Below are 19,603 nucleotides of genomic sequence, written 5' to 3'. Positions count from 1 at the left end.
TGAGGGGCCATGTTGCATTCAAAAGGCCTCTGTGTTGCCAAGACAGTTGAAACCCCCCACAAGTGACCCCATTATGGAAACTACACCCCTCAAGGAATGTAACAAGGGGTGTAGTGAGCATATGGACCCCACTGGTGACGGGCACAAATGTGGAACAATGTGGCGTGAAAATGAAATATTACATTTTTTACACTATAATGTTGGTTTAGCCTTGAATTTATCATTTTCACAAGGGGTTAAAAGAGAAAAAAACACACTATGTGTAGAGCAATTTCCCCCGAGTCCGTAAATACCCCACATGTGGACATAAAGCGCCATGTGGGCGCAGGGCAAGCCTCCGAAGGGAAGGAGCGCCATTTGGATTTTGGAGGTTGGATTTGACTAGAATGGATGATGAACGCCATGTCGCATTTACAGAGCCCTCGTGCTGCCAAAACACTGGAAACCCCCCACAAGTGACCCCATTCTGGAAACTGCACCCCTCAAGGAATCTAACAGGGGGGGAAAAGAGGATATGGACCCCTTGATGACGGGCACATTTGTGCCATGAAAGTGAAAAAATGAAATTTTTCCCTTTCACGTCACATTGTTCCACATTTGTGCCCGTCACCAGTGGGGTCCATATGCTCACTGCCCCCCTTGTTAGATTCCTTGAGGGGTGTAGTTTCCAGAATGGAATCACTTGTGGGGGGTTTCCAGTGTCTTGGCAGCACGAGGGCTCTGTAAATGCGACATGGCCCTTGAAATCCTTTTCAGTGAAATTCAGCTTCCAAAAGCCAATTGGCGCTCCTTCCCTTTGGAGGCTCGTCCTGTGCCCCCTTGGCACTTTATCGCCACATGTGGGGTATTTCTGTACTCGGGAGAAACTGCGCTACACATTTTTTGTCTTTTTTTGCCTCTTATCCCTTTAAGAAAATGAAAAATTGAAGGCTAGAACAACGTTTTAGTGTAAAAAATAAATTTTTCTTTTTTCACGCCATATTGTTCGGAAAATCTGTGAAGCACCTGTGGGGTCCAGATGCTCACCGCACCCCTTGTTACATTCCTTGAGGGGTGTAGTTTTCTGAATGGTGTCCCTTTAGGGGTGTTTTTTAGGTTTTGACACCCCAGAGCCTCTGCCAACCTGAAGTGGTACAGTCAAAAATGACCAAATATAACGGAGGCGTTGAAATTCACTAGGCGCTCCCTTATATCTGAGGCTTGTGGTTGCGTCAAATAGCGCAATAGGGCCACATATGGAGTATTTCTATAAACTGCAGAAACGGGGCAATAATTATTGGGGTGCATTTCTCTGGTAATAGGTTTATAATTATGAAAAATATTGGATTACAATAAAATTTCTGCACAGAAAATTAAAATTTTCAAATTCCTTACACACTTAGCTTTTATTTCTGTGACTCCCCTAAAGGGGTAAAACACTTTCTGGATGTGCTTTTGCAGAGTTTGGGGGGTGCAGTTTCTGAAATGGGGTGCTTTGTGGGGCTTTCTAACATACAGGCCCCTCAAATACACTTTAAACCTGAACAGGTCCCTAAAAATATCTGATTTTGAAATTTTACTGAAAATTTGGAAATTTGCTGCTAATGTTTTAAGCTCCCTATTGTGTAAAAAAAATGAAATATAGTTTAATAAATGCCGCCAACATAAAGTAGACATGTTGCTAATGCTATTTAATATATAATTTATGTGGTATAACCACTTTCTGTATACGCAAAAAAGTTTCAAAGTTGGAAAAATGCATTTTTTCACATTTTTTCACATTATTTGGGTTTTTTTCATAAAGATTTGTTATGAGTATCGACTCCAATTTACCAGAAATGTAAAGTACAATATGTCACGAGAAAACAATCTCAGAATCAGCCGGATAGGTAAAAGCATCCCGAAGGTATTAATGACTAAAGTGACACTGGTCATATTCATAAAATTTGTCTCTGTCATTAAGGCCATTTCAGGCTCTGTCCTTAAGGGGTTAAAAAAAGAACTGGTCCCTAAAAAAATCAGTTTTGGAAATTTCATGAAAATTTTAATATTTGCTGATACATTTCTAAGCCCCGTAACACCATAAAAAAGTGAAATATGTTTACGAAATGAAGCCAGAATAAAGAGGGCATATTGATAATGTGACTTACTAACTAATTTTTGTCATGTGCCTTTTTTTTTTTTAGAAGCAAAGAATTTCAAAGTTCGTAAAGTGCAAAATTTTCTAATTTTTCATTATATTTTGATGTTTTTCACAAAAAACACACAAGACAGTGACCAAATTTTGCCACTAACATAAAGTACCATATGTTTCGAAAAAACAATCTCAGAATCGCTAGCATACGTTAAAGCATCACTGAGCTATAAGTGCATAAAGTGAGACAGGTCAGATTTTGAAAAATGAGCCTGGTCATTAAGGCCCAAACAGGCTTGGTCCCTAAGGGGTTAAAGTGTATTAATGTTCTTCTTCAATTTGAAGACAACTCCCATGAATTCATAAAACGTGAGGCTTTCAGGGTTAGCACTACTCCAAATACTTGTGATATGAGCAGTGGCTGCCCAAACAACCTTACAGATCACCAGTCTTTTCTAGCAAGAAGGATCTCATCCTGAGCCTCCTTGAAAGTGTCTTCAATCCTCATCATTAGCTGCTTTCCAATCCTTTCCGAGCCCGGAATCCTATGCAGCTGGTAAATTTAAATGGTTCCATTCTATGTTTCCTGGAATTGCTCTTTATGTTTTTGAGTTATGCTTTGAGCTTACGTTCAGATGCAATTTTTTTTTTTTTTTGCTTTATGGCGTCAGCACATGGTTTTACCACTAAATGCATCTGTAAATTTGTAAAAAAGCTATGCCTTTCCATGTGCAGGACACCAAGCCTAGTCAGCTCGTACTGAATACAAAGCAGTCTGTCTACCAATAATGCTCTATGTCCACACACTGCGCATATACCGCTCCTGTATTAGCTATATGACCTGAAACATTGCTCTGCTTTTCGAATTACCTTATATAATGTGCACAGACTTTTTTTTTTTGTCTGGATGTGTATCAATATCCAATTTTTTTTACTCGTTTTCAAATAGATAACACCTAAAAGCATTGTGAAAAATAATCAAAGCTGTCTTTGTTGCCCATAGCTATCAATCAGAGCAGAGCTTTAAAAGAGAAGTCCGGACAGCAGGAAAGGTCCTACCTCCCCGATGTTGCAGCAACATTGGGCAGCTGTTGATGTGTTTTCGCCCGCATGCAATGCTCACAACGCCCATCTTGTGTGCAGAAGTTACTTGCACAGACGGACAGAGTTAGGCAGTTGAGCGCTAAAGAGTAGAAATGGTATGACCTTTACTGCTCTCTGGTTTATCCCCTTGCACACTACAGAATCTCCATGGATAACCTGTCGCGGATTCCACAGCTCGCACCCGCTTACAGGTTTTCTGTCAGGATTCCGTAGTGTGCACATACCCTAATTCCTTACGGTGCTCTTTTAGATACACTACACTGGAGACAAAGGGGAAAATGTCCAAAACTAAGAATAAGTTTGTTTTCAGTAGAGTGTAGGACTTTTTCAATAAAATGGCGTTGGAGGGGTCATGACACAGAAACATTTACCTGGTCCATGATGGGCTTTAAAGTCCTGCATCTTGAAGAGGTTAATGGACATCTGATTGCAGGGAAGTTTCCATACTTCCCATGAAGTCTGTTCCAGCGGCTGTTCCCTGTTATGGAACTGATCACTTGAAAGCTTTGAGGTGTAAAAGGGTTAACAAATGGTTGGAAAAAATCATATGCTGTTCTATATTCAAAGCCATAATCTTTTTACTGTCTGCACCAGGTACTTCTCTCTGCAGGACTCACTGTACCCCTCTTACATCAAAGAGACATATGCGACTCCCCAAGGGTGTGCCTGGTGCTCTGATCATCCTGTATGACTTCCACTGGAGCACGACCAGCAGTCCTCTCTGTGGGACGCCATGTGCCCTCATCTCTGTTCTCACGGATACCTGAAATTGAAGCCAGCTCCTCTATCTGCCTTTCCTGTTTGCATCTCAGTATTTCTTTCCATTTTTTGAAAACAATCATAAAAAATGTTCTTGCTGTATTTACTGTGTTGAAAATTGCCATTTGCTTTTTTGCATAAAGAGTAGCTGTCATTTGAAAAACTTTTAATATGTCATAGAGGCATGTCAAAAACCAGGTGTTTCTTTGCTAACCACCCTTAAAGTGGTTATCCAGAATTAGAAAATTAGAAAAATTTAATTTCTTTCTACCCACCACTAGACCACACTAGTCCTTTGTGTGTGTGGTTTTGCAGCCCAGTTTCATTAACGTGAATGGAGTTGAGTTGTACGACCACACACAACCTGGGGACAAACATGGTGCTTTTTTTTTTTTTTTTTTTAAGCCATGTTTTTCTAATTATAAGGTCTCCATAATAGACTTAACTGAGCGATCCCTAAGTAAAGGCCTTGAATGTCCATTCATGCCAGGTGTTTGTCCACATCGGTTACTCTGCAAGAAGCCAGGTATTTCCACCCAGTCTTGGCTGTGGCTGACGGAAGCCCTAAAGTAGACTTACATTGTTGTTTGCTCAACGTCTGGTTTTAGTCCCACCAGCTAGTATTCCCTCAAAAACTTGCAAACCTCTTAATACTGTGGAAGGCCCTAGTTGTAAGGGTAGGAGCTGTCCCACTTGTCCCATCCAATCCTCCTCCAGAGAGATGGGAGAAAGAAACAAGACATGGACCAACCCAATAAGCATCCTTCCTTCATAGGCCCCCAATAGAAAGCAGTCAGTAAGCAGGATAGGCTATTTAGGGTAGAACAAACAAGCAAACAAGGCCCCAGAAAATGCTGAAGATGCATGCCTTATGCTAAGCGGCATGTTTGCTCTACCTTTAATAGCCTGTCCTGCTTACTGACTGCTTTCTATTGGGGGCCTTTTACTAGGTATTTTTGCACCCACCTGTGTAGTTTATTTGCATTATTTTGGGTTTACTTTATGTCTCATGGGAAATTCTTTGCTGATTAAGGCAAATGTTCTCTCGTCTGATAAGTGAGCTCTGATTTTAATTGGTTTGGAAAATCATCTTATCAGCTCAGTTCTCATCTGTGGCCTGGGTTACTGTATAACTCTATCTATGAGAATGTAAAGAAATGGTTAAATTTACTGTCACAAATGCTACTCCAAAGATTGGTGGCAGTGTACAGTACCTGACATTAGGCACACTAGACCTTATAAACACGTCTCAATGTTTCTACAGTCCCCTACATATCAAAGCTTCAATATGCCTGACACTGAAACTGTTTGAGGTTGTGCACAGCAACCTATCGCAGCTCAGCGCTCACGTCTTAAACACTAGTAAATTGAAAGCAGAGTTGTGATTGGCTGCTATGGGCAAAACTAGACCGCTTTTGTATCGCACAGTGGATAATTATATTGGGACGTCAGCAAGGTTGTCAGGCAGTGCAAATGTTATAATGTGTGTCACTGCAAAAAAGTCAGTACTCATTCATCAGCTGTACCCAATACAATGGCTTGTACCCAACAGCAACCTTAGGGCCAGTTCACACTGAGCAAGATCGTCGGAATTACGCGGCGGAGATTTCCGCTGTGGAATCCCGCCGCGCTCAGTGTGCTGCTGTAAGTGAATGCCGCCGCTATCCACTTGAAGAACTAACATGTTTCCGCCGCGGAATTCCAACGATCTTGCTCAGTGTAAACTGGCCCTTACTATACCTCATAGACAACCAAATAACTCACTTACTGTCAAACACGCTGTCTAACTGATTAGCACCAATTGTGTTATTTCTATCAAGTAACCAACAATGCACTTATGTCTAATAGTCAGAAAACAGCTTTACATATTTAGATTTAGGGAAAAGACCACACTGTACAATTAACATGCACTGGCCTAAATGTATCAGCCTGAATAAGACACATTTTTGTCTGACAGATGGCGAACAGTGCATGACAGCTGAGCTGGGATTGCTGCTGCTTTTCTGAGACAAATGTGTGTCCAATTTTTTTCCTTGTAGACAGATCAATAAATCTGGGCCATTGTATCTTGCTTTATGACCTGTGAAATAAATTATAGATATAGATCCATAGAAGATTCATTATGGATCTAGTCAGTTGTGCAGACCTGGAACTTATAAAGCTGCTCGACTTTGAAGTGACATCAGTACCAGCCCAGCTGGCCCATGCTTCAGGCACCAAGTCATGACCGATTCCCTTTAAATTATTTTTGACTGGCTTCCCTCTTCACATCACCCAGTCAGTGATATATTCCCCTGACCGACGCATTTCACACCTTCCCTCAGTAAGCTTGCTGATGTTTTGGCAACGAACATTGTTTTGGACAGCCATCATACCTTGGTGTTTATCTCTGACTTTCTATGAATACGTTGGAAACTCTCCGCTAGCTGGGTACTGGCAGGTCATCTCCAAGGTATCTGGACTATTTTGCACAATCCCTAGAAAAAATGAGTTTCTTGGAAGTATCAAGCACATGTGGTCTCTTAGAAATGCTGTGAGTCTTCCGTGAATCGGTGGCAAATTCTTCACAGCTCTAAAGGGGTTGGTTAGGGGCATGTGTAACACCATAACAATAACTTTGACAATTTTGCAAGAACTAAGTCTGAAACTATTAAACTGTAACTGGTCTCCATTCCATGCAGACCCCATACACCCCTGATTGAATTTGTAAAGTAGACCGAAGTTTTGTCTTTCCTTTTTTTCATTTTAACTTTTTTCCCCTCATCATCGTTGCTTGATATATATATACATTGTAATGCAGTGTTGGCTTTGTTTTTTTTTATTTTCATTTGCATTTTGTGTGTACTTTTGTACTTTCTTTCTTAATTTTCTATATATTCTATTTCTAACTTTGTCTTCCCCGTGGCTTCCCAGGATGGTCCTCTACCCCTTATATTCACCATTATCACCCTCCAAACTATAGACATGCCAGTGTCAGCCTCCCAGTACATCCCACCAATTCACACACCCAATGTACCACATTCCAATATCTTTTAGGACATGTCATCAGCAATCATTTTTGTTTGATACCAAGTTGGTGCTGGAAATACCCAAGTGCTGTACTCCATACAGTGAGAAGTCAGAGCCCCATGCTGAGGATTACAGGGCATTCAACCTTTGGAACTGTGCATAGGGGATAAGTGTTAGGGGTTAGAATACTCCTTTAGGCTAGGTTCACACAATCTAAAAATGAAGGCCGTCTTTCATTTTAAAAAAGCATTCATTATTTTTTTTTAAATTACGGACGTTATTTCCACAACGACAGCCGTTGTTGTGAAAGACTAACTTTATTTTTACATAGTGTGAGCCTAGCATTAAAGGGGTACTCCTGCAAAAATCTTTCTTTCAAATAAAGTTTCTGCCTTAAACAAAGATATCAGCAGATGTGTGCCAGACTGAAAAGAAACAACATTTCCTGCAGAACATACAGCAGCTGATTAGTATGGAATGATCGGAAATTTTTAAACACACCAGTGGATTTGTCAGTCTATGGCTATGTTCACACACAGTATTTCCTTAATATTTTTTAGCTACCCAAAAAAACAGCAGTGGGCTAAAAAAACAGAAGCAGTGCAAATCTTTCCATTATTATTTTGCCCTGTTAGTTCCACTCCTGGTTTTGGTTAAAAAAAGACATATTATGTGTGAACATATCCTCAGTGTGTATTCCAGATATTGCTGAATTATCTCAGCTTAAGGTTTACTTTGGTTACCCTGCAACCTATGTCCATCCCATTAAATGTTATAACTTTTTTAGGCTATCTCCTGTTTCTGCTGTATTGTAGTCAGTCCTATTCATTCTAGCAACTATTATTTTAAGAAAGAAAGCATTTAACACTGTATCCCAGTAACCCCTCTCTCTGATTAGTATGCATTATTTATTTATTTATTCACTATGTGAATTGGTACTTTAACATCAGTTTTAATCTATCAGAGGAATAGATGGGTCATGCTCCGAAATTGATTCCAGTAAAAAGATTCTGTTAGAAGATCTTTGGTTCGCCAATTGTCATCTTCTGCAAGGAGCAAGGGAACATTTCTTCTGTGTATCCATCTGGGGAATTATTACTGCTTGTTCATCAAGAACACAGCGTTATATTCCCATTGCTGAAATGTCTCATAACAACCTAATGATTCATTACTTATTACAGAATGTCTATGGAAAAAAGATCTCTGGATAGGAAGCGTATTTATTGAACTACTGCCGCCCATGCAACCACCCAAAAATGTCCTGTTCTGCGTCAGTCACTGTTATTAAATTACACAGTAATTAGATTTTTCACCATTATGGTACAGCATTAAAAATGTTATTCTCCAGCCCCTGCAAGCCCAATTCATTCTGCTACCATTCATAAACTAACTTTATTTGTTGCAGCATTCACTTGAGCTTTTGTTCCTCGCACTTAAGCAGCGTGGTAGGAGGTTATTTACTAAAAATAAGAAAGGCGTCTCCTAACAAGTCGTTTCTTGCTGTACAGTCAATTTTACTATTTTTACCATAATTACATTACATTTTGTCGTGACAATTAGAAGTAAAGCCTGCTCCTTTAAGGGGTGCATAATGCAGCGGAGTAACTTGTTGTACAATGGAGTGTTAGCTGGAGCCTCATTTATCTTTCTGGAGGACCAGGCACATCCATGCATTACATGGTCAGTTGATTATACATTAGGAAGTGTATAGTGGAATTTTTCACATGCACTCGTGCTGCCGAACACTAAGGGAGCTTTTCCACACTGCCGTATCAGTAGTGGCTAGCACATGCAGTTATGGACTTGTGATGTAAACAGTGGCGAGTTAAAGGGGTTGTGTCACAAAGAATGTATTAAACTACCTGAAGCAGGTAGTTTAACCCGTTATATGCAGCAGTCAAATCATGACAGCGGCATTTATCGTGTTCTGGAGGGGTCAGCTACTATACTCACCTGATTGAAAGTCCTGCGGAAAGGTATGATCACTTGCGATAATCTATGTGGCAATTCTGGGGGTCTTTTGGAGGCCCCTGGGGTCACCATGAATAATTCCTCTACACAGCCATGCCATAGGCATATTGCTGACATAGACAATAAACTGCACTACAAAAATTTGCAATAAAAATATACATAACACTTAAAAAAGCAAAAAAAAAAAAAAACTATAAATGTTTATCGCCATGTCCGTAACCACCCAAGCTATAAAACTATATCATTATTTATACCAACATGGTGCACGCTGTAAATTTTGTTAATCCATAAAATGTCAAAAAGAGATCAAAAAGTCATATGCATACTGTATGTGTGTGTGTATATATGTGTAAAACCTGGTATGAATAAAAACTATACATCTTCCTGCAAAGAATGAGGCCCAAACCAGCTCCGTCACGTGAAAGATAAGAACGTTGTGGACAGTTTGTAATTTTTTTTTTTTTTTTCAGGACGATATTTTCTATTGTGCTAAAAGTTTTAAGAACAAACAAAAAAAAATAATAATTTAAATTTGGGATCTCCGTAACCATAGTGACCCACAGAATGCATTTATTATATCGTTTGTACCACATGTAAGTTTAAATAATTTTTTTTTCAAACTTTTCATAATATATTGGTGTTTTTCACAAAAACACACACACGATAGTGAGCAAATTTTTCCACTAACATCAAGTACTATATGTCAGAAAAAAGTCTCAGAATTGCTCGCATATGTTAATCCATTACGGAGCTATAACTGCATAAAGTGAGACAGGTCAGATTGTGAAAAATTGTTTATTAAGCCCAAACTAACTGCAGCACAAAGGGGTTAATTTTGCTGTATACAAAAACGTTATACAGCAAAAAATGCGACCTGCGACATGCTGCAGAATCTTTTTTTAGTACTTTTAACATATATGGGGGTAAGTTATCAATGGCTTGAAAACATTGCACATTTTTTTATACACTGTTTCTGTGAAAGTATTGAGACATTTAGAGACCCATGCATTTATACCCAGAGAGATTTCTTAAAGCTAGAGTTAGAAGTCTGTTAAGTGTTTTCCAGTATTTTAAACCACAAATGATTATCCAGCTAACCCCTTACACACATGTCAGTGCTATATATTAATTCCTCTGGAGGCAGGGGATTAGAAACCTCCTACACCACTGTTAGGGTGCGTTCACACCTACAGGATCTGCAGCGGATCTGCAGCAGATTTGATGCTGTGTTCAGTTATTTAAATGAAATCTGCTGCAGAAAATCCGCTGCAGATCCTGTAGGTGTGAACGCACCATTAAAGGGGTTATCCAGTGCTACAAAAACATGGTCACTTTTCCCTCTCTCGTCTCAAGTTTAGGTGTGATTTGCAATTAAGCTCCATTTACTTCAATGAGACATAGTTTGAAACCCCACCAAAACTGGAGACAAGAGAGGGGGGAAAGTGGCCATGTTTTTGTAGCGCTGGATAACCCCTTTAAAGCTTGATTACGTGGCCCAATATTAAAGGAGTAAGTGAGTGCCGACCTGTCAGGTCAGCGCTCGCTTGCTCCTCGTTCCCTGCTCGCTGTTGGTGCTGTTATACCCACAGTGAGTGGAGGAGTGGTTGGGGTAGGCAATAGAGGATAGCGGTGGCTATTACATGGAGCAACGACCAGCAGACAGTTGCTATTGTTATTGTTTTTCAACATGTTGAAAGACAATAATCAGCCAACATTGTGCACAGGCCCGGACTGGCCATAGGGCAGCTCTGGCAAATGCCAGAGGGGCCGACCCCCTATGGGCCGGTCCCAACCCCTACATGACCGCCCGGCTATTTCCTCTCCCAAACTGTGCACAGCTGCTGCGCACGGACGATTGTAGAAAAGCTAGGGGGCGCCAAGCCGTGAGTGCAGCGCCCGGCCCCCCTGCACTCTGCAACTACCAAACTCTCTCCTGTCCGCTGTCTCTCACCTTCCCACAGCAGGAAAGGAAGTATGACAGATGACAGAGAGCACCGGTAGCAGCACCCAGGGACCCCACACAGCTCGGGATAGCACCCTCCGCCGCCGGCTGCTCTGCGGTGCTCAGAAATCAATTCCCCCCCAGACCCCCCGATTCCAAATTCACCACCCCCTCTCCCCCTTCAACCCCTGTGTACCCCTCATCAGATCTGCAGTGCTGGGCCGACTCTCACCTTCCCCCAGCAGCAGCTCACATCGTTCTGTATATGGGACGGAGCATGATGAGCTGCTGCTGGGGGAAGTGAGAGCTGACTTGGTGTTGCAGGTCTGAGGGGTACACAGGGGTTGAAGGGGGAGAGGGGGTGGTGAATTTGAAATCAGTGGTCAGGTTGGGAATCGATTACTGAGTGCTGCATATGCTCGGGTGCTATGCCGAGCTGTGTGGGGCCCGGGGGTGCTGCTACTGGCGCTTCCTGTCAGTTGTGCTGTCTCTACATTCTTCCCCCAGCAGCATCTTCAAGCCCTGTCCCCCACACACACAACGCTGCTGCTGGGGGAAGGTGAGAGACGGCTGGTGCTGCAGGAGAGAGGTTGTACTGTGTCTCCCCTTCCCCACCTCTCTCTGTCTCCTTCCTTCACCACCTCTTTGCGTCTCCTTCACCTCCTCTCTTCCTCCCTCCTCCATCATCCCCCTTCCGATATCTCTCCTCCCCCTTCCTCCATCTCCCTCTCCCCCCTTCACCTCCTTTTTCCCCCCTTCCTCCATCTCCCCCTTCACCTCCCCTCTCCCCCCTTCCTCCATCTCCCCCTTCACCTCCCCTCTCCCCCCTTCCTCCATCTCCCCCTTCACCTCCCCTCTCCCCCCTTCCTCCATCTCCCCCTTCACCTTCCCTCTCCCCCCTTCCTCCATCTCCCCCTTCACCTCCTCTCTCCCCCCTTCCTCCATCTTCACCTCCTCTCTTCCTCCCTGCTCCATCATCCCCCTTTCGATATCTCCCCCTCTCCCCCTTCCTCCATCTCCCCTCTCCCCCCTTCCTCCATCTCCCCTCTCCCCCCTTCCTCCATCTCCCCCTTCACCTCTTTTCTCCCCCCTTCCTCCATCTCCCCCCTTCACCACCTTTCTCCCCCCTTCCTCCATCTCCCCCCTTCACCTCCTTTCTCCCCCCTTCACCTCCTTTCTCCCCCCTTCACCTCCTTTCTCCCCCCTTCACCTCCTTTCTCCCCCCTTCACCTCCTTTCTCCCTCCTTCACCTCCTTTCTCCCCCCTTCACCTCCTTTCTCCCCCCTTCACCTCCTTTCTCCCCCCTTCACCTCCTCTCTTCCTCCCTCCTCCATCATCCCCCTTCACCTCCTCTCTTTCTCCCTCCTCCATCATCCCCCCTTTCGATATCTCCCCCTCTCGATATCTCCCCCTCTTCCCCATCTCCCCCTTTACCTCTTCTCTCCCCCCTTTCTCCATCTCCCCCCTTCCTCCATCTCCCCCTTCACCTCCTCTCTCCCCCCTTCCTCCATCTCCCGCCTTCACCTCCTTTCTCCCCCTTTCCTCCATCTCCCCATTCACCTCCTTTCTCCACATTCTCTCTACATGAATAAATTAAAGCAGGGAAGAACAGAAAATATGAAGTTGTGAACTACACCTCCCAGCATGCCCTGGCAGCTATAGACCTTCAGGAACTGCTGGGATTTGTAGTTCTCCCAACATAATATAGTTTTTATTAAGGTAAAATGGATACCCCAGAATTTTCAATTATGTTGGGAGAACTACAACTCCCAGCAGTTTCTGAAGGTCTATAGCGGTCAGGACATGATGGGAGCTGTAGTTCCCAATCTATGGGGTTAGGTGTTACATAATTCTGGGGTATTCATTTTACATGCTTAAACAAATGTAACACCCAACACCATATATTGTGAACTACAACTCCCAGCATACCCTGACAGCTATAGACCTTCAGGAACTGATGGGAGTTGTAGTTCTCCCTACCAAATATATTTTTCTAAATTAATGTAAAATGAAAAACCCCAGAATTATGTAACACCTAACACCATTAATTGTGAACTACAACTCCCAGCATGCCCTAACAGCTATAGACCTTCAGGAACTGCTGAGAATTGTAGCTCCCAGTATGTCCAACAAGATTATATGGTATATAGTGTCTATGCTGCTGTGACATTTTATCATAGAATTTCCCCCATACGGCGAGTGGGCCTGTGTGCGTAGAAATGCCAGGGCTGATTTTCAGTCCCAGTCCCTGATTTTCAGTCCCTAATTGTGCATGTCTGTAATTGTTGCCTTTTAACACTACCTATTACACCAAGCAGTTATCAGCCAAATATGTCCGATAATTGCTTGGTATAATAGGGCCTTTAGAGGGGAAATTGAGGGTTAAGACAATATGAAGTGGTGAGAACTTGCTACCTTCATTCTAGTCTCCCCTCTTTAACAGAAGCTTATTGGCTGAGAGAGTTTCTATGGACAGCTATAGAGGGGCACTGCTCCCTCCTCCCTTGACATTTTTGTGGAGTCTTTAGTTTGTGGAGTTTTTCTTGCAGTGATTTATGCAGGTGAAGGGTGAATATTGGCCTGAAGAATGCATTATAATGAAAACCTTTTGCAGGGAAGACAGTGTAATTTCCTGCATTGAGCACACATACACATAATTTAGTCAGGCTACTGGATGCCTAATATTTGATATAGATGGAGACATTCCCAAATTGCTTTATGGACGATCTGTGCTAAGACTGTTACAAACTACTTCAACCCAGAACATACTCGGACACTTTTAACAGCCTATAGTCAATGACACTTTAAGAAGCATTTCCACCTGGAATCAAATAATATGTAAGACAAGCCACATTGACACATCCGGAGCGTACGTTTTGGACAGTACTACAGATGTGCACCCATAGCTGCTCGCATTAGCATGGACACAGAGCATCATGTCTTTTGCCCACCAGTGCAGCGGTATGAGCAGCTAAGCAGCAATGCATAACCAGGCAGGCGTGCAGACAGATACTGTAGGTGACCAGTCATTACAGGAGATAACATGGCCACCACTTCCTCTTCTCATAATTGTACAACTCACAAACTGTTTAATAGGAAAACTTCATGCAAGAAAAATACTCAAGAACTTAAGGAGTGTATACATTTATTATTAGATACACATATTTATATATTGCTGAGTTTTTGATCAAAAGTCCTGTGGAGTTGAGAGTCCATTTTATCTGTGCTTCTCCATTCCATTAAAATGTATATGTGCTTTGTGTTATGCTCTGTCAGCATCTGTTTTGTGACAATGAGAATTCTGCTGTCTTGCTTTTTGCTTCGCGTCAAGGTTCGGAAGTTGTTACCAATAGATGACTGCAAGGACACTAGATAAGAGATACTATGACTGCTCATGCAACAACTGTAAACTTTCTGGTCCCTCCTGTTACACTTGAAGTGGTCTTTTTAGGATATAAAAATAAGTGATATTCCTATAATAAACAGAATCAGTTTGGACTTGCCTCATGCGTCCTTTCTGGTCCTCGGCAGACTGCAGCTGCCATACTTTTTTTTTAAATTAGACCGCCCCCAGGTATAGCTGAGACTTCCATTTGAGGTCTCAACCTAACAGGCCTAAAACTATTGATGGCCTATCCTTCAGATGGGCCATCAATAGATAATGGACAGGGGCAACACAATCACACAGCACACACAGAAACAATGTACTGGAGCCGGAAGCCTCGGCTTTGTACACTGTCTGTAGTGGTTGCACTGGGTAAATGCAGAGCAGCTTCCTTTCACTTCTGATCAGTAGTTCTCCTGCGCCACCACTGTTAAGTGCTGAGGTTTCTGACTCATGTACACTGTTTACTGGCACCAATCGACTATTGATCACTTATCCTTTAGGCCTAAAATTTCTTTAATATCTGTACACTGCAACTGGATTGTGATCCTATAATTTACATATAGTAATCAGCATCTTGTTGTGAATCCTATGTTGTTCGGTAATCAGAGCAGCTGATCAGAGCAGAGTGAATATTTGACTCCATATTGTGATGTCAGTGTGACACATGCAGTAATGGGATCATCTGGACGGGGCAAATGCTTTTATACAGACTTGTCTAAAACTTATTACAGGGAAGCGGTTCTTGGCCCCAGTAAATAGGATTTTATTTTTAAGCATCTGCAAAGCTGTATGCATTGTAAAATAAGAAAAGAGACAGTCTTATCTACGGTGCCACAGAGCAAGGATGGCTGCCAGGGAGAAGGTGTCTGGTTATCGCTTGCTCTGCAGCACAATACAGGGGCTCGCAATGCAGTATCGTCCATTGTATCTACCTACCTCTTTTTACCGCTACGTCTTAATACCAAACATGCTTATAAATATTTAGAACAATGACTTAAGACAGGATGAAAGGACAAAACTTTTATTTGTCTTTAATGTTTAGGCTTGGCAGGTTTCCTTTATCACTTTATGAAAGCAACTCTATCACCTGATCATTGCTCATTACCGGAGAACCTTTGGTTGAAAAGGCACCAGCCACCATAGTTGTCATTTTCTGCGAAGAACCAAGGGAACTAATGGTATATAGAATACGTAACCACATGTAATGTATCCAAATTATTTCTATGGTAGGAGTAACTGTGATTAAAACTGTTACAACGGATACACACACCTGACGTTTGTTTATTTTAGGAATTAATAAAATTTTATACCCATTTTTCCTACAAGACTCATCAGGTCTTAGTCTATAAAAATTACATTGTTGGGAGATTCTATTGAAATAATCAGGAATGATCAAAATACTGATGCTACTGTAGTATCAAAATAGTCAGACTAGTCTTTGGTAGTAACAACTGCTCACCAGAAACACCCTTTAAATAGAGTTGCTCTGATTGTCTAGCATCACAATTTGGCACTTGTCAAAATTTTTGACACCCATTTTTCCAGCTTAAAAACACAAGTCGGCATTGTTTATCGCCAACATCACACACCTATTGGGGATGAAATGGGAATGGGTTTTCATTGCATTAGCTTCCCTTTAAGAATGTGCTCCTATCTGTGTGTTTGTGCTGATAGGTACCTGTACTAACAGAGCTGCGGATCCATGTGTCGGTCTTTTTTGTTCTCCATGGCGCTGTTGCTGTTTTTGAATAATTAGAGCTGTTAGCCTGTTTGGTGCACTGAGTGCGTTCTTCAGCCCCTCAGTGCACCATCCCACTCCCTGTCCGGCTCATACATCCTCTTCTACTGGCTATTTATGCATAGATGAATATACATAAGTAGGAGGGGTTGTCAAGCGGAGGTAGTGTAATGCAAAATACTGCAAGGAAGTCTTCAGTCCCGGCAATCATATACATTTGCAAGTGGCTGTGACATAATATCTACCTAAACAATCTTGCAGACTAAGTACACCCCTTCATAGCAATGGTATTCTCTAATGGCGGTGGCCTCTCTGACCAGGATCGTGCCCCTGACACATTGTGTAAAAAAAAAAAGGGTTTTAAAGGGGTGGAGGGAAAATAATAAACAATGTTAATACCCCCCTCCTCAAGCCCTGTAGTGCTGCTCTGGGGTCCCTTATAGAGCCGCCAGTGACCTGCAGCTCTGTGACTCGGATGGGTCACTGACTGGCTAAGCGAGCAATAACTTATCCAGGTCGTGATGTTGCAGCTTGAGGAGCCAGGTACATGACGTACCTGGTTTCAAGCTTAAGATGGCAGCCAGCGGCGGGCCAACGAAAGCACAAAGCCTCCCTATTTAAATGGGGACTACTTATAGGGGTTGTCCAGCGGTCAGCCTTTTTACATATATTGCTGCTGGTTAATATAAAAGAATAAACATGTTATCCTTACCTTTATAGGCACAAGCAGCAATATGTTAAAAAAAAGGCCAACCATGAGGCAACCCCTTTAAAGATTCTGCAGCATAACTGCAAAAAGGAAACCAGCATTTTTTTGAGGAGACTATATATTTTACTGGATTGTAAGATATACGTAACCCAGAGCTCCCCAGCTGTCAGAAAATACACAGTAGAGACTGATCAGTCCTTACAATGTAATTTACAGATATTAAACATGAGCCCAAACAGCCTGTTTTTCCAGCAGCCATGTGTATGGTACGCTTCAGTCATATTAAAGGTCACTTCTGAGACATAAGTGATCTCAATGCTGTGTATGTGATGAATAAATAGAGCAGGAGCAATTTACATCAGCGTGATCATAATTGTCAGCTATTGATATTTAAAGCAGAGACTAATGAGCAGAACTTCAGCTGAGTTCTTTCCCGTAACGCTCCATAAAAGTGCCAACCATGTGCAGAACTGTATTGTGACAGGAGAAATGTTCAAGACTGGATCCTGCTGCTTTATTTTCCTATGGTGGTTACTTACATAACATACATAGTTTATTCTACACTGTACTGTATATTCTGACAGGAGAGAAATAACAATTTACACTATAGGATAAATAATTTAGAGAATTGCCTGAATAGTGACTTCTTGAGTTTCATGACCTAGCTCTGTCTATTGTCATATTAACATTGAGTTTGTTAAACTTTTTTAACGCCCACCAAATGAATACAGTAGTTCATGTCTTGTAGCTCCTCCCAGCATGCAGCTGTAATGTCATTCTAGAGGTTAAAGGAGTTGGCCACTTTATAGTAAAATAGTTCAGTGTACAGTAATAATAGCTCTAATAAGAATAATACTTGTACTCACAGCCCTTACTGAAAGCAGCTCCCTGTGTACCTCATACCAATCAGACTCCTCCTCCTCCAGGCTGTGCTGTCCTGCTTAGTGTCAGTCTGTCCATAAGATGGCTGACATGGAGGAGCATGAGACCATGACATGCCCCTTAGTGTCCACCACTAAGCTGAGAGGTTGTGCAAGCCTAGGGCACAGATAGTTTAGGCCACGCCAGTTTGACACAGGGGTGCAAGTTTAAAAGTTCTTTTTTTCGGGACAATAACTGCATGACCTGCCAAACGGACCCCAGGACAGATCATCGATTAAAAGCAGCTATCTGAAGGTACAAGTGGTTTGGGGGCTCAGATTGTGGGTACAGAGTTGCTTTAACCAAGAGCACAAGGTTATCAAACATAGCAAGTACATGGGGGGGATTAGTGAGTCTATATCTCTTTAACATTACATTTTAAAAAATGCTTGTGAATTTGAGATTTTTCATTTAACACCTAGTTTTCTTTGTGACACCACTCCTTTAAGTTCATTCTTTTGCAGGCTGCCGATATTCATTTCATTTATCAGGGCGCAAGTAGAGACCTAAAATAACACTGCAGCGCCACCACAGGAAAAATGAAGCATTACATTAAAATTAGTGGGATGTCAGTGTACTGTAGTGTGTGCCGCCTCCTCCAAAAATGTATATTTGTTTCTGCTCTGTCTTAAAGATAGGGGACCTGAACTACAAAGCTGGTAATGCTTGCTCTGTCCAGGTTACATTGAAGCAAATGGCAGCCTCAAGCATGGGTCATTCAGAGGATTATCTCTGAGGGAACCTATTACTGTCACAGATTCCATTCTGGGTGCTCACACCATTTCACTAACATTATGTAATGGTTTCACTCCTCTGACAGAGTTGCCTATAAACATTGGATAAAGGGAATTTCTGCTGCAGGAGCAGACAGCGCGTATTTTACTCGCTGTACAAACTTCTCAGTGTGTTTATACTGAGCACATCACTTTTTAGTGTTTTGCCTGGCAGTGGCGTAAACACCCTGGAAATGTAATTCATCTGCAATATGAAAGCATTCATACAGAAATAGCGACGTACTTTTATGGTAGTTACATCGTTGCAAAAAATCCTTATAAAAATCTGCTAATACTTCTAGACATTACAAATTTGGGGGAGGAAAAAAAAAAAGCTAAGTTACCGAATATGGATGTGTAGTGAAAAGAAGTAATGTGGAGCTCTCATCTGGAAGCAGTCATTTTATTTTTTATTTTTATTATGGAGGTGTTTGTCGTCTTGTGCATCTTAAAACAATTATATGTAACACAAGGGCTGGCACCACACAAGAAGTAGTAGAGTGCTAGTCCTCATGGCCCATATGCCATGTAAAAGACAGCTGAGCTGGACATAAATGGACTGCAGTTCCCAAAATACAAGGATAGAATCTTTCTTATAGCAAATCACAAAGGACAAACAAAGTTAAAGAGGATGTACCATCAGGTACACCCTCTTTAAAATTACACAGGAAACAAACGGCACTGGCACAGGGTGCTGCGGTCCTTTTTTTGAACAGCGGCCTGGTTTCCGCATACAGTGCCGTTGTATTCATAGTTACCGGGCCAGGGGTGAAGCACTTGAGGCAGCCCTTCCCCCCCCCCCCCCCCCCAATAGGAGGAAACCCCAGGGCCTCCATGACGCGGCTCCATTGGTTCTAATGGAGGGGTGGGAGCTGCCTCCCACTGGGGGCGGACAGGCTGGCCCGCCTCCAGTGCTTCACCTGTGGCACCGGCTTCCCTGTGCCGACGCCGCTCGATTCATGTGTAAATTTAAAGAGAGTGTGGTACATCCTCTTTAAAAACTTCACTGACCATTTTACAAGACATCAAGTGCTTAAAGTGCCTATGGCTGACTCCATGCTTTCCCGGACTCCCTAGGGCTGCATCCAACTTCAGCCACTGGTATTCAAATTCTGAACGATCGGACTCAAGCATGCTTATCTCCATTATTAAGCCAAAACTGCACTTAAACTTGTG

The 19,603-nt window shown here is 42.4% G+C and overlaps 1 protein-coding gene across 2 annotated transcripts in view; it reads left to right on the top strand.

Annotated features, from left to right (window-relative positions):
* RAD18 (RAD18 E3 ubiquitin protein ligase) overlaps window positions 1-19,603 on the top strand; it is a 305,725-nt gene that overhangs the window by 205,403 nt on the left and 80,719 nt on the right. The gene's annotated exons all lie outside the window — the stretch shown is intronic.

The sequence above is a fragment of the Dendropsophus ebraccatus genome, chromosome 4 (assembly GCF_027789765.1).
Source record: "Dendropsophus ebraccatus isolate aDenEbr1 chromosome 4, aDenEbr1.pat, whole genome shotgun sequence".
Taxonomy (NCBI): Eukaryota; Metazoa; Chordata; class Amphibia; order Anura; family Hylidae; genus Dendropsophus; species Dendropsophus ebraccatus.
The sequence above is the reverse complement of the archived record's forward strand: the minus strand, read 5'-3'. Positions and strand labels throughout refer to the sequence as shown.